This window comes from Leucoraja erinacea, chromosome 9, assembly GCF_028641065.1.
Source record: "Leucoraja erinacea ecotype New England chromosome 9, Leri_hhj_1, whole genome shotgun sequence".
Lineage (NCBI taxonomy): Eukaryota > Metazoa > Chordata > Chondrichthyes > Rajiformes > Rajidae > Leucoraja > Leucoraja erinaceus.
This window is the reverse complement of record NC_073385.1, coordinates 42,462,902-42,477,664: the sequence shown is the minus strand read 5'-3', so window position 1 is coordinate 42,477,664 and position 14,763 is coordinate 42,462,902. Positions and strand designations below refer to the sequence as shown.

Below are 14,763 nucleotides of genomic sequence, written 5' to 3'. Positions count from 1 at the left end.
ACCTGTCCAAGTGTCTTTTAAATGGTGTTATAGTACCTGTGTGAAAAGGTTGCCCCTCAGGTTCCTATTCAATCTTTCCCCTCTCACCTTAAACCTATGTCCTCTGGTTCTTAATTCCCCTATTCTGTGTAAAAGACTGCATTTACCCTATCTATTCCCCTCATAATCTTATAAAAACACCCCTCATTCCCTTATTATTTAAGCATCTATTGATCATGATCAACACTTGCCTCACAGTGCCAGAGACACGGGTTCGACCTTGACTATGGGTACTGTCTCTACGCAGTTTGTACATTCTCCTTGTGACTACGTGGGTTTTCCCCGGGTGCTCCTATACTCCAAAGATGTGCAGGTTTGTAGGTAAATTGGCTTCTGTAAATTGCGTGTGTGTGGGATAGAACTAGAGTACAGGTGATTGCTGGTCGGCACAGACTCGGCGGGCTGAAGGGCCTGTTTCCATACTGTATATCTAAAGTCTAAAGTCTAGTTAAATTCAGATACAAAATGTGCCGAGTTTGCACATTCTCCCTGTGACCGCATGGGTTTTCTCCTGGTAATCCAGTTTCCTCCCAAAGGCGTGCAGATTTGTAGGTTAATTGACTTCTGCAAATTGCCCCTAGTGTGTAGGATGTGAAAGAAGGGGTAACAGAACTAGCGTTCGGCTGATTGCTGGTCAGCGCCGACTCGGTGTGCCAAAGGGTCTGTTTCCACGCTGTATCTCTAACGTAAACGAGACAGCTCCCTTGAGCAGAGATTTACGGAGATTCACTTCCTTCTGTGTGAAGAAATTCTGCTGGCCTCTTGCTTTGAAACTGTCCACTGATTATGGTCATCCCAGCAAGAGCAGTAAACCCTTCTCTGCATCCACCCCATCTAACCCCGTGACAATCTTGGAAGCTTCAATTACATCGCTTCTCATTCATCTACTCACAAGAGAGTTTCATATTTGAGTGATTTTATTTGGAATATCTTCAGATGGCTATTTTAGTCTTACATCACGTTTGTTACGTATTCTGGTTTCAATTTAATTTTATATTTCTTTGAATTTTTTGTAAGTAAAAATTAATAGAGAATACCATATAGCATGGAAAAGGGGTCTTCAGCCTAACTTGACCCTGTCGACCAAGATGCCCAACTACCTTAGTCCCATATGCTGGAGTTTGTTCCTGAGGAAGGGTTCTGATCCAAAAAGTCCTAGTCCTTTTTCTCTGAGATACTCCGGCACTTTGTGTCTCTCTTCCATATCCCTCTAAGCCTTTACTATCCATGTACTTGTCCAAATATATTTTAAATGTTGTTATACTACCTGCCTCAATTACATCCTCTGACAGCTCATTCCAAATACGCACCACCCTCTATGTGAAAAAGTTCCTCGCGGGTTCCTATTAAATCTTTCCCATCTCGCCTTAAATCTATGTCCTCTGGTTCTTGATTCCCCTACTTCCCTACACCTCTATGAGATCACCCCTCAACCTCCTGCGTGTAATAAATGTTACAAATTCAATATTTTTTTTTGACTGTACAAATATTCAAGTCCCTAGTCTGGTTAATCTGACAAAATGATATTGCCAAAGCATCCGAAGCATATTGGATGTGATTGGATGCCGCCACATAGAGTCAAGGGGATTTTGTTCATGCGTACCTTATTACTGACGATTAATTTTGAAATCTAACAAAGTGCGCAATTTGAAATAATCATGTTATCCAGCGGTGTGTTTAAATGGGTGGCATGGTCGCACAGCAGTGAAGCTACTGCCTTACAGCTGCAGCGACCCGGGTTCGATCCTGACCACGGGTGCTTGTTTGTACGGAGTTTGTACGTTCTCCCCGTGACCTGCGTGGATTTTCTCAGAGATCTTCGGTTTCCTCCCACACTCCAAAGACGTACCAGTTCGTAGGTTAATTAGCTTGGTATAGATGTATAAATGTAAAATTGTCCCTTGTGTGTGTAGGGTAGTGTTAATGTGCGGGGATCACTGGTCAGCGCGGACTTGGTGGGCCGAAAAGCCTGTTTCCACTCTTTATCTCTAAATTAAACTAACCTAAATATACATAGTATTCTTCTTAAGAAATCGAATGAGAATGCTCTAAAAGGCTTCTCTACATTTTCTATATGCAAATACTGATTGGCTTCATATAAAACAAAAGTTTATAATGCTACCCAAGCAAATCATTACACCCCTTCACAATCAGTGTGGTGACAGCTACAAGTGCCATGCTTAAGAGTTCCCAATGATGCAATTTTCCCCCTCATGATGGTATTAATGGACATAGTTGTCAGCACGGAAAAATATACGAATGTGCAAGAATCCCTGCTGGTTCTCTTCAGCTGTGATAGAAAGGTTTGACTTCACCAGCTAAAATCCCACGATTGATCACTCTTCACTGGAAGAGTCAAAACGAAAAATCACAATAAGGAGAATGCTTCGAGTGATTCCATTTGGAATATATTGAGATGGCCATTTTAGTCTTGCCATCACTTTTGTCATCTATTCTGGTTTAAAAGTAACTCTATTTTTCCTTGAATTTTACATGAGTGCAAGCTAATAAATGTTACAAATTTACTATTGGTTATTTGACATCTCAAATATTCATTACCCCAAGCACAGGGACACTGATTAAATAAAATGACTGTTCGTGAGACATTTAATTGTCTTGCATTTATTGCATGCTACTTATACTTTGTTCTTCATTTAGTTAATTCATCTTCATCTATTTTATTCCGTGCATTACTGATTTAACTTAACTTTCATAAGGAGCACATTAAGAAAAAATATCCCTGATATCCAAAAGAAATATCTGTTAGAGCGCTCTTTAATTTCAATTCTATATCAATCATTTCTATGCGCGTCATTGATATTGCATAAAACTATTAATAATTTTTAGACCAAAATCAAAAATGCACAAATGATTGATTTGAAATATTACAAAATAAGAATCATAAAATCAATTGCATTCTCTGCTGTTCATTGTTATGGTAACTGACATTACAAAATTAAGATTTAAATTAACAAATGGTGCAGTTTTGAAAGCTGTGAGTATAGTAAGTATGAAGAGATTCACATTTTCTTTATATTGTTAATCTTAGTAATTTGATGGGTGCACTGATTTGGGAAGATAATACAATGTGGGGTTTGATCTATAAAAACAAAAAATTGTTAGTTGGTCAAGTTTTCTTTCCTTATTACAGAACCGGGCTAAAATAAGATGAATTTAAATTTTACAAGGATGTTGCCTGGACTTGAGGTTCTGAGCTATAGGGTTGGGCAAACTAGCACTATTTTCCCTGAAACACAGGATAATGAGAGGTGATGTTATAGAGGTGTGTCAGATCTAATAGAGGTGTGTTATAGAGGTGTGTAAGATCATGAGGGGAATAGATAGGGTGGATGCACAGTCTTTTACCCAGAGCAGGGAATTAAGAACATTGTTTTGTTTAGTTTAGTTTAGTTTAGTTTAGTTGAGTTTAATTTAGTTTAGTTGAGTTTAGCTCAGTTGAGTTTAGTTTAGTTTAGTTTAGTTGAGTTTAGTTTAGTTTAGTTTAGTTTAGTTTAGTTGAGTTCAGTTTAGTTTAGTTTAGTTTAGTTTAGTTTTTTAGTTTAGTTTAGATTAGTTCAGTTTAGTTTAGTTTAATTCAGTTGAGTTTAGTTTAGATTAGTTCAGTTTAGTTTAGTTGAGTTTAGTTCAGTTGAGTTTAGTTGAGTTTAGTTTAGATTAGTTCAGTTTAGTTTAGTTTAGTTTAGTTTAGTTTAGTTTAGTTTAGTTTAGTTTAGTTTAGTTTAGTTTAGTTTAGTTTAGTTTAGTTTAGTTTAGTTTAGTTTAGTTTAGTTCAGTTTAGTTTAGTTTAGTTGAGTTTAGTTTAGTTTAGTTTAGTTTAGATTAGTTCAGTTTAGTTTAGTTGAGTTTAGTTTAGTTTAGTTTAGTTTAGTTTAGTTTAGTTTAGTTTAGTTTAGTTTAGTTTAGTTTAGTTTAGTTTAGTTTAGTTTAGAGATGCAGTGCGGAAACACACCCCTTGGCCCACAAAGTCCGAGCCGACCAGCAATCCCCGCACACCAACACTATCCTACACACACTAGGGACAATTTACAATTTCATCAAAGGGAATTAGCCCACAAACCTGTATGTCTTTGGAGTGTGGGAGGAAATCGAAGCACCCGGAGAAAACCCATGCAGGTCATGGGGAGAACGTACCTGTTCTCCATACTCAGTACAGACAGCACCCATAATCAGGATCAAACCTAGTGCTGAAAGGCAGCAGTTCTACCGCTGCAGTACCGTGCCACCCTTAGGTTTAAGGTGAGAGAGGAAAGAGGAAAATAAGGAATCTGAGGAGCCGCTTTTTCGCACAGTGGGTATATAGAGCAAGCTGCCTGAGGAGGTTGTTGAGGCAGGTACGATTACAACATTTAACAGACAGGTACATCGATAAGAAAGGCTTATGGACCAAACGCGGGCAGTTGGGACTAGCATGGATGGGGCACCTTGGTTGGCATGGCTGAAGGCCCTGTTTCCGTGCTGTATGGCTCTATGACTCTAATTTGGCCCACTGTTCAGCCATTGACTGGCACCACAAGCCATTGACTGGGTCAAATTTGATTCAGAGGCACATCGGTTGATGTCCATACATTCCTTTCCTTGCACCTGTGATTCATTCAGTGGGGAAGAGCAAAGCCTTTGTGAGGCAGACACCAAATGTCAGGTTGTTCTGAGGCCCCACTCCTGAACATCCTGCTAGCATTTGGCAGACTGGGGCCTCCCCTTCTGTAAGGCCCCAGGGTGGTACAGCAGTAAAGCTGTTGCCTGACAGCGACAGAGACCCAGGATCGATCCTAACTACAGTGCTGTCTGTACGGAGTTTGTACATTCTCCCTGTGACCACTTCGGTTTTCTCCAGTTGCCCTGGTTTCCTCCCACATCCCAAAGATTTACAGGCTTGTAGGGTAATTGGCTTCTGTAAATTGTCCCTAGGGTGTAGGATAGAACTAGTGTATGGGTGATTGTTGGACTTGGAGGGCTAAAGGGCCTATTTCTATGCTGTATCTCTAAACTAAACTAAAATCTTTGTGAAGTCTTTTACTGATCAAGATGTTTAAAAAACATTGAAATTAGTGTAAATAGTTATTTTGAATTTATTATTTTCATAAACTGTAATCAACTATTGGCACAGCTGGTGGAGCCACTGCCCCACAGCACCAGAGACTCGGATTAAATCCTGACCTCAGGTGCTATCTGTGTGGAGTTTGCACATTCTCCCTGTGAGCATACGGGTTTCCTGCGGGTGCTCCGGTTTCCTCCCACATCCCAAAGACGTGCTTGTATGTCTTTTAACCAAAGTAGGGGAATCAAAAACCTGAGGACATAGGTTTAAGGTGATTATGCTGGTGGCCTTGTTGAGGCAGTATGAAGTTTAGATGGAGTCAACGGAATGGAATCTTGTGGTTACAGTTTGTTTGCCAATTTGAATAGTTAAAATCCTCATATTTCTCTGCATTAACGGTGTGATGAGATTCCTTTGCTCTCAAATGGCTACTTTGAAATTCTAGGCATTTGATTGTTGAGTGATGATCATCGATCCTTTCCTGGTGGTCCCTCAGTTAGTCAGTGCCTGCCCCCTGGTGACCACATTGGAAAGTGCAAATGCCAAAAGCTTTCTCTGCTCTCCATTGCTGCCACTCCAATTTTTAAGGCATTCATTATCCATAAATGCTTCACATATCTCTGCAATGCAGAAGGCTATTTGTTGCAAGTTGTGAACAACAGCTGTAACAATGTGCTCGGTGTATACTATGTATATAATCCAAACTCACCATCCCTTTTTTTCCTCAACCTGAATCACCTCCCTGCAGATATTAAAATAGCATAGAAAATAAAGATCAGGTACGTTACATTAGACAAAGGGATTCTGTTAACAAAAGTCAAATTATGGTGGTGCTATATTTGAAGAGTATTATTTGTACCCTACCATTCCTCTTCTGTTTTTGTGCTTATTTCAATGAGCTGGTAAAATAATCTGCTAAATAGATTGAAATTTTATTTTAGTTTTTTAGTTTGGTTTATTATTGTCACTTCTATCGATGTATGGTGTTTCTTTTTGTTTGGAATAAGGTAGGTAATTATCATTTGGCTTTTTAAATGATAATTTTGGCCTCTTACTACAATAGTCGATGGCTGGATAACGTGGTCTATTTCCACTGCTGTGATTTAATTTCCAATCCTATTTAACATCTTTACATATGAACTGTGTACATTGTTGAATCAATTTGATTACAGTGAAAAGTACGATACAGGTCTGACTAAATACAAAATCCTTCTATGTGAAAAGGCTCGTTTGTATGGAGATGGTATTTTCTGCCTTTCAGTCCAGAGTTTTATTTGCAAAAAGTAAGTCATAAATAGGGGAAGCAAAAATCAATCGCCAGATAAAGGCATTTCTTTGGCCAGGATCAATGTGCTGCCTTGTGTAAGGGACAATACAAAAGAAAACCATAACCACAATTTAATATAAAATACAAGGGTGTGTTTTGTGGCTGCAATTGTTTTTTTTCCATCCTATTCAATAGATTAATTGCGGTGTGTTTTGTAATTTGCTATGGTAGGTCAATTATGTGTATTTGATTTTCATTGGAATGCACACAACCAGACAAGCACTTAAAGGTTTCACCAACACATTAAAATCACAAGGGAAGGGTCATTGCTCCTATTGGCTTGATGTTTGTTATTGAACGATAAAGAGATGGTTGGAATGTCATTTTTGTATACTTTGTGGACGGTAGGTGTGTATCGCAAATGTAAAATGTTTGTTGTGAAGATCCCACTGTTTGCAGGTGCAGTATCTCCTCAGGGGCAATAGAAGTGATACCTCTACAGGTGTCGGTTCCAATAACAGGAACTTCCCTGTTCTCTAGACAAACACTTTGCTCTTTCATCATTGCTTTTCAACTAAGACTTTGAATTACATTCCCACTACTGCTCTTATAAAATCCGAGCTGATTTAAAGTTCACATTGCCAGTGATGTTTAATTGAAAACCCACCTTGTGTCAATTTTTTGTTTGCAGATGTACCACACGTAACAAATGAAAGTGTACCTTGCACCATTATATCACAGCTCTTTTTAATGCAATGAAGAGGAAAAGTTTACCAAACACCTTTGCCCACAGACAGTGTCTCATTAAAACCCATGCGTTATTAAAAATGGCAATAAACAGTTGCAATCTGAAGTGTGTTCCTCTTTAGACTTTAGACTTTAGAGATACAGTGGGGGGACATGACCTTCGGCCCACTGAGTCCGCACCGTCCAACGATCATCCCATATACCAACATTATTCCACCCATTAGGGACAATTTACAATTCTACCGAAGCCAATTAACCTACAAACCTATACTTATTTGAAGTATGGGAGGAAACCGGAGCATTCGGAGAAAACCCATGTGGTCACAGGGAGAACGTATAAATGCACCAGTAGTCAGGATTGAACCCAAGATTCTGGCGCTGTAAGGCAGCAACTCTAACGCTCTGCCACTGTGCCACCCCTCCTTTTATCGGTGCATGTATTAAGTAGAAATATTATAAAATAGTTAGAACACTCTGATTAACACAGCTAGATTGTAAACCTGCGTCTGCCTGATTAGAATTGATATTTATACATTCAATTAAAACAACATTTCTAGTTTCACTTAAAGTTTTGCACATATTGCAGTGCTTCCTCTGTAATGAGCTTTGGAGTATTTACACCCTATCTTCTCTGTCCTGCTGTAAATTGGCACGGCGTGGGTGGCAATACACACCTCCTCCACTTGTCATCATTTAGACAAGGAATCTTGTGTCCATTGGACATTTAACAGCATCAATCTGCTACCAGAGTAACTGTTGAAACTGTAAGCAGATTTGTATTTTAAATTTGCTAGTATTCTTATTACTATCTCGACAAATATATTCGATGCCTCTCTCTATATTTCATCATAGAACCGTTAGCCAGTTTACAATAGATTAACATCTCAATCAAGGTAACGGGCTGAGGAATTTGATTTAAGTATGTATATGATATTGATGGTATAATCACCCACAATAATTTAATTGTTTTTTTTTTGTCTTTAACATTGAAGTTAGAATGTATGTTTCAATGATGAAACCTTGGGATTTATCCTCAAATAAAAGATGCTTCCAAAAATGACACAAAGTGCTGGAGTACCTCAGCAGGTCAGGCAGCATCTATGGAGAACATGGATAGGTGACGTTTCAGGTCAAGACTGTTCTTCAGATGCTTGTTGGGTCTGACAAAGGGTCACGGCCTGAGACGTCACCTATCCATGTTCTCCAGAGATGTTGCCTGACCTGCTGAGTTACTCCAGCACTTTGTGTCCTTTTGTGTACTAACCAGCATCAGCAGTTCTTTGTTTCCAAAGATGCTTCCTACATGGCCAAACCTTTTCATATACCTACATGAAGCAGTTGATTAAATATTTCAGATCTTTTTTTCTGTTGCAAACAAGATTGTGGGGATGTTTACATTAGTTCAAAACATGAACTATGATTACAAAGCCAGCCAGAAATTTCTCGATTGTAAGCCAAAAGGTTTGAAATTAATTTAACTGGCTTTAACTGTTCCATGTTTTATTCTTGGTTTCTGTATTACTGAAAAAAAAAGTCCATCAGTTTAATAATTCCTTCGAGTTGATAACAAGTAAAGTTTAATAGAAAGTGATATCGTCCTTTTTTACTCAATGTCCAAAGAAAGGTCTCGATCCAAAACATCACCTATACATGTTCTGCAAAGATGCTGCCTGACCTGCTGTGTCCTATTGTGTATTAACCAGCATTTGCAGTTCCTTGTTTTTATTCAATTAGTTTTATGATTGCCTGGATTAATAATCCAAACAATGACATTTCAGATCCCATCATGGTAGAATGAGAATTTGAAAAAAGGAAGTAAATGCAAACATAAGGGCTGCACAGTGGAGCAGTGGTAGAGTTGCTGCCTTACAGCGCCAGAGACCTTGGTTCGATCCTGACTACGGGTACTCTCTGTACGAACTTTGCAGGTTCTCCCTGTGACCGCGTGGGTTTCTCCGGGTGCTCCAGTTTCCTCCCACACTCCAAAGACATGCAGGATTGTAGGTTAATTGGCTTTTATAAAAAATTGTTAATTGTCCCAAATGTGTAGGGTAAGGCGAGTGTATGGGGTGATTACTGGTCGGTGCGGAGTCGGTGGGATTAAGAGCCTGTTTCTGCACTGTATCTCTGAAGTCTAAAATCTAAACTAGTGATTCACATAGCATGTTAGGTCATGCAGGTGTGTGAGGAGAGAATGTAATTGATATAGGCCTCCATGTATGATATAAATCAAAGTTTTTGCCCAAAAGGAAAATTGCAAAACCCATTGAACAAGTAAGGCCTGACAAAAGCTAGTGCTGTAGGTGTGGAAATAAACACAATGGAATAATACTGTGTCAAATTTGCACTACAGAATTGGGTTGACATCACAAAGGTCTGGTACATTTTGGCTTTTGTTACCGTCAGAGTGGTGACTATATTTCACAGTATCCAGCTGCAGGGAAGAAAATAACAATCTTGTTATACGCGCTTCCATGAAATCCTCTGATCACACCTGTTCAACGAAATAATGATGCTTAATGTATTTTTTTTATCTGGAAGGTAAATGGATATTAAGCCATGTTATGATGTCATGGCTTCCTTGTGACATTAAAACAACGGAAATGTGATTTGTGTTGACACTGTTCCCTGCAATTATTCAAACACAAATTCAGCCCCAATGAATGACATATTCTTCGTTTTGACATGGTAATTATTATAATGAGACATCTAAAAGTCTCTCTGCAGTGCTTTTGAAAGGTTCGCGCGTTGGTATTTTTCTTCCTATATTCAGAATGCATAATGATAAATACTGAAATATTGGTCACAAATTGATGATGAGAGGAAGAATTAAGCTATCAGCCATCGCCATTATGGTAGAGGTCATCTGGATTGTTTGCATGAATGGTTGAGCAGTAATTCAGAGGGTGCAATCCATATCATGGACCTCCATAGGATGAACTGTGGCAGCATCGGCTGAGCCAGTCATCACAAGATGTGAACCGTCACACACAATGGCTCAGGCAATGTTCTACTTGCAAAAATTGTTTATCGGCAAAATATTTTGCTGTACTGAATGAGGCAACACGATTTTCAATGGTTATCACAACTAACTTACACTTGCTGTTGAATGACCTCTCTGACTCTGAAACCTAAATTCATCAATGATTCAATAATACTTCATTGTCACATGTACCTAGGTACAGTGAAAACTGTAACGTCCACGTTCAGGAACAGCTTCTACCGTACAGCCATCTGGCTATTAAACACTATAAATGAACCCTTAATTACATAGACTTGGAGCCTTTGGTTTTGTCTTTTTGCACTATTATTATTTGTTTGGTTGTTTTATGTGTATATATGAATGTTTGTGTGGTATGTATGTGTGTACGTATGTGTATATGTGTATACACACGCACACGCACACACACACATATATATATATATATATATATATAAATATACATATAGCTACACACAAAAGATAGACAGATAAAGCTGGAGTAACTCAGCAGGTGAGACAGCATCTCTGGAGAAAGGAATAGGTGACGTTTCGGGTCAAGATCTTTCTTCAGACTGAGAGTCAGGGTAAAAAGATACATACACACTCGTGTATATATATATATAAACCATGTATACATAAACATACATATGTACACACATATACAGACATATATATGTGTGTGTGTGTGTGTGTGTGTGTGTGTATACTGAGCTTTTTTAGTTAATTATTTTGTTTACAGTGTACTATGTTTGCATATTCTGTTATGCTGCTGCAAGTAAGAATTTAATTATTCTGTTTGGGTTATTTTTCAATAAAACGCCCTTGACTATATTGATGTTTTGCATACAATCCAGTAAAATAATATTATAGATTAGCACAATCATAGATAAGTACAAACGTGTAATGACTGTTGTGTAAGAATAGTAGACCGCACCGAGACAGTACACAATGAGTTGCCACGTTTCTGGGGTCAACTTGTGCCCTTCAAGTTTCAAGGTTCTTCGTAGGACAGAGTTCTATCTTGGCCTTAAAGGTCCATTGTCCTGGTGGCGGCACTGGGCCTGTGTTGCAGGGTTGACCTGGCCTAGCGATGTTGTCGGTGTCCTCCACCGCTGCTCTGCTTCCCCGTGCTGTAGCAGGCCGCGTCTGAACCACTTGCTCAGCCTCAGTGGAGCCTCCAGTGGTTCCTGATTCACGTGAACCCCCGGCTGCTGCAAGGCCTCCAGCGGCCCATTTCACCGACACTTCAACCCGCGGACCCGCCACCCCTTCCCCTCCCACAACCTCCATGCCCCTTGGTGCCTCCTGCAGCCAAACCCAAGAGCGTCTCCTCGGGAGCGGGAGGTGAATTTTGTTTCATTTATGATATTTCAGCTTCCAATGTATCTGTAATTATCCTGCCTTTCATAAAACTTTAAAAAATATGTTTCAAAATGAGGGCAACTGGTCACCTGGTTTACAATCAGTGTAACTTCTGGAGAACTCTGGGGAACACATATAGGTAACATTTCAGTAAGCTAATCCACCGAGTTACTCCAGCACTTTGTGTCTTTGTATACCAGCATCTGCAGTTCATCATTTCTACGTCATCTGAAGCTTGTGGCTGAATCCCCCTTAATCTTTTAATCTTTTAGGTTAGAGATGAAAACAGGCCCTTTAGCCCATTGAGGCACTGACCAGTGATCCCCACACACTAACACTATCCCACACACGCACAAGCACCAATTTACAATTTTACTGAGCCAAATAACCTACAAACCTGTACGTCTTTGGAGTGTGGGAGGAAACCGCATCAACCCAATTCTGTGGTGCAAATTTGACACAGTATTATTCCATTGTGTTTATTTCCACGCCCACAGTATCAGCTTTTATCAGGCATTACTTATTCAATGGGTTTTGCAACTTTCCTTTTGGGCAAAAACCTAGATTTATATTATACACGGAAGCCTATATCAATTACATTCTCTCCTCACACACCTACATGACCTAACATGCTATGTTTGATCATTAGTTTAGACTTTAGACTTTAGAGATACAGTGCAGAAACTGGCCCATCAGCCCACCGAGTCCGCACCGACCAGTGATTACCCCATACACCAACACTATCCTACCCACTAGGGACAATTAACAATTTTTTTACCAAAGCAAATTAACCTTCAAACCTGCACGTCTTTGGAGTGTGGGAGGAAACCGGAAGCAACCTGTGAAAAACCATGCAAATCACGGGGAGAACGTAAAAACTCCATACAGACAGCACCTTTAGTCAGAATCGAAACTGGGTCTCAGGCACTGTTATGGGCCTGTCCCACTCACGCGACTTTTTCGGCGACTGCCGACGCCCGTCATAGGTCGTTGCAGGTCGCCAAACATTTTCAACATTTTGAAAATTCAACGTTGAAAACTGGTGACATGTCACGGGGTGAAGCCTGTATGGTTGTGAGTAGTCGCCCAAAGAGTCCTACGTTGTTCTGGTTGCCGCTGGATTTTCAACACATTGAAAATTTTTGGCGACCTGCAACGACCTATGGCGGGTGCCGGCAGTCGCCAAAAAAGTCACGTATGTGGGACAGGCCCATAAGGCAGCAACTCTAACACTGCGCCTCTTCTTGGACATATTTCTTCAAGGTCCGTTATTTCACTGCTAACAGCAAAATCCAGGCATTTTGAGGCAGGTGTTAATTTAGCCTGTCTTGCAAGACCTAATAATTAAAAAAGAGCAACTAAAGAGGAAAACACATCCAATCCTTGTTATTAGTTTCCAATAGTCCCTGTTACTTGTTACATAGCTGACAGGTTTTTCATAACTCTCCATAGCACTCTGTTATAGCACCTTCATGCTGTGGGGATGTTTTTCAGTGGCAGGAACTGGAAGACTATTCAGGATCGAGGGAAAGATGAACAGAGAGATCCTTGATGAAAACCTGCTCCAGAGCGCTCTGGACCTCAGACTGGGGTGGAGGTTCAACTATCAACAGGACAACGACCCTAAGCACACAGCCAAGACAACGCAGGAGTGGCTTTGTGACAAGTCTGTGAATGTCCTTGAGTAGCCCAGCCAGAGCCCGATCAAACATCTCTGGTGGGACCTGAAAATAGTTGTGCATCGACGCTCCCCATCCTTGAGAGGATCTGCAGAGAAGAATGGGAGAATTTACCCAAATACAGGTGTGCCAAGCTTGTAGCGTCATACCCAAGAAGACTTGAGGCTGTAAACGCTGCCAAAGGTGCCTCAACAAAGTACTGAATAAAGGGTCTGAATAGATGTAAATGTAATATTTCAGTTATTTCTTTTTAATTACTTTGCAAAAATTTCTAAACACCTGTTTTCACTTTATAATTATGGGGTATCGTGTGTGGATTGATGATTGAAAAAATGAATTTCATCCATTTTACAATAAGGCTCTAACGTAACAAAATGTGGAAAAAGTCTGAATACTTTCTGAATGCACTGTAGGTTTAAGGTGGGTAGGAAGAGATTTCATAAGAACTTGAAGGGCTAACTTTTTTACACAAAAGGTGGTGGGTGTATGAAATGTGCTGCCGGCGGAGGTAGTTGAGGCAAGAGTCAAGTCAAGAGTGTTTTATTGTCATATGTCCCAGACGGGACAATGAAATTCTTACTTGCTGCACCACAGCACAATATGTGAATATGTAAACATTGTATATAACGGGAAAAGTTCAATAAATAACAAATATAGTGCAAATAACAGATAATAATATATTTTGCAGTTCAGAGCTCATAGCTTATTCGTTGTATTTAATAGGGAGGAAGCTGTTCCTGAACCTGGACGTTACAGTCTTCAGGCTCCTGTACCTTCTTCCTGATGGCAGTGGTGAGATAAGTGTGTGGCCAGGATGGTGTGGGTCCTTGATGATATTGGCTGCTTTTTTGAGGCAGCGACTACGATAGATCCCTTCGACGGTGGGGAGGTCAAAGCCGGTGATGGACTGGGCAGCATTCACACCTTTTTGTAGTCTTTTTCGCTCCTGAACGTTCAAGTTGCCGAACCAGGTCATGATGCAACCAGTCAGAATGCTCTCTACCGTGCACCTGTAGAAGTTTAGGAGAATCCTCTTCGACATGCCGAATCTCCGTAATCTTCTCAGGAAGTAGAGTCACTGATGTGCCTTCTTTACAATTGCATCAGCGTGCTGGGTCTAGGAAAGATCTTCTGATATATGCACGCCCAGGAATTTGAAGTTATTGACCCTCTCCACCATCGTCCCGTTGAGATAAACAGGATTGTGGGTCCTCATACTTCCCCTACTAAAGTCCACAATCAGTTCCTTGGTCTTATTGATGTTGAGAGCCAGGTTGTTGTGCTGGCACCATTTGGTCAGTCGGTATGTCTCACTTCTATACTCTGACTCGTCCCCATCTGTGATTCGTCCAACCACAGTGGTGTCATCGGCGAACTTGATGATGGAGTTCGCACTATGACTGGCTACGCAGTCATAGGTATAGAGTGAGTACAGCAGGGGGCTGAGCACACAGCCTTGAGGTGCTCCCGTACTAATTGTTACTGAGGATGAAGTGGTTCCTCCAATTCGAACAGACTGTGGTCTGTGGATGAGGAAGTCGAGCATCCAATTGCAGAGGGGTACTATCGCAACATTTCAGAAATATTTAGACAGGTACCTGGATAGGATAAGTTTAAAGGGATATGG

The 14,763-nt window shown here is 40.3% G+C and overlaps 1 long non-coding RNA gene across 1 annotated transcript in view; it reads left to right on the top strand.

Moving 5' to 3' along the window:
* The window catches only part of LOC129700304 (uncharacterized), a 46,452-nt gene extending 33,097 nt beyond the window's left edge, over positions 1–13,355 (top strand). Inside the window, exon 3 of the long non-coding RNA XR_008724032.1 lies at positions 12,952–13,355. This is a non-coding gene — a long non-coding RNA (uncharacterized LOC129700304). The remainder of the gene's footprint in view (positions 1–12,951) is intronic.
* The last annotated feature ends 1,408 nt before the right edge of the window (positions 13,356–14,763 follow it).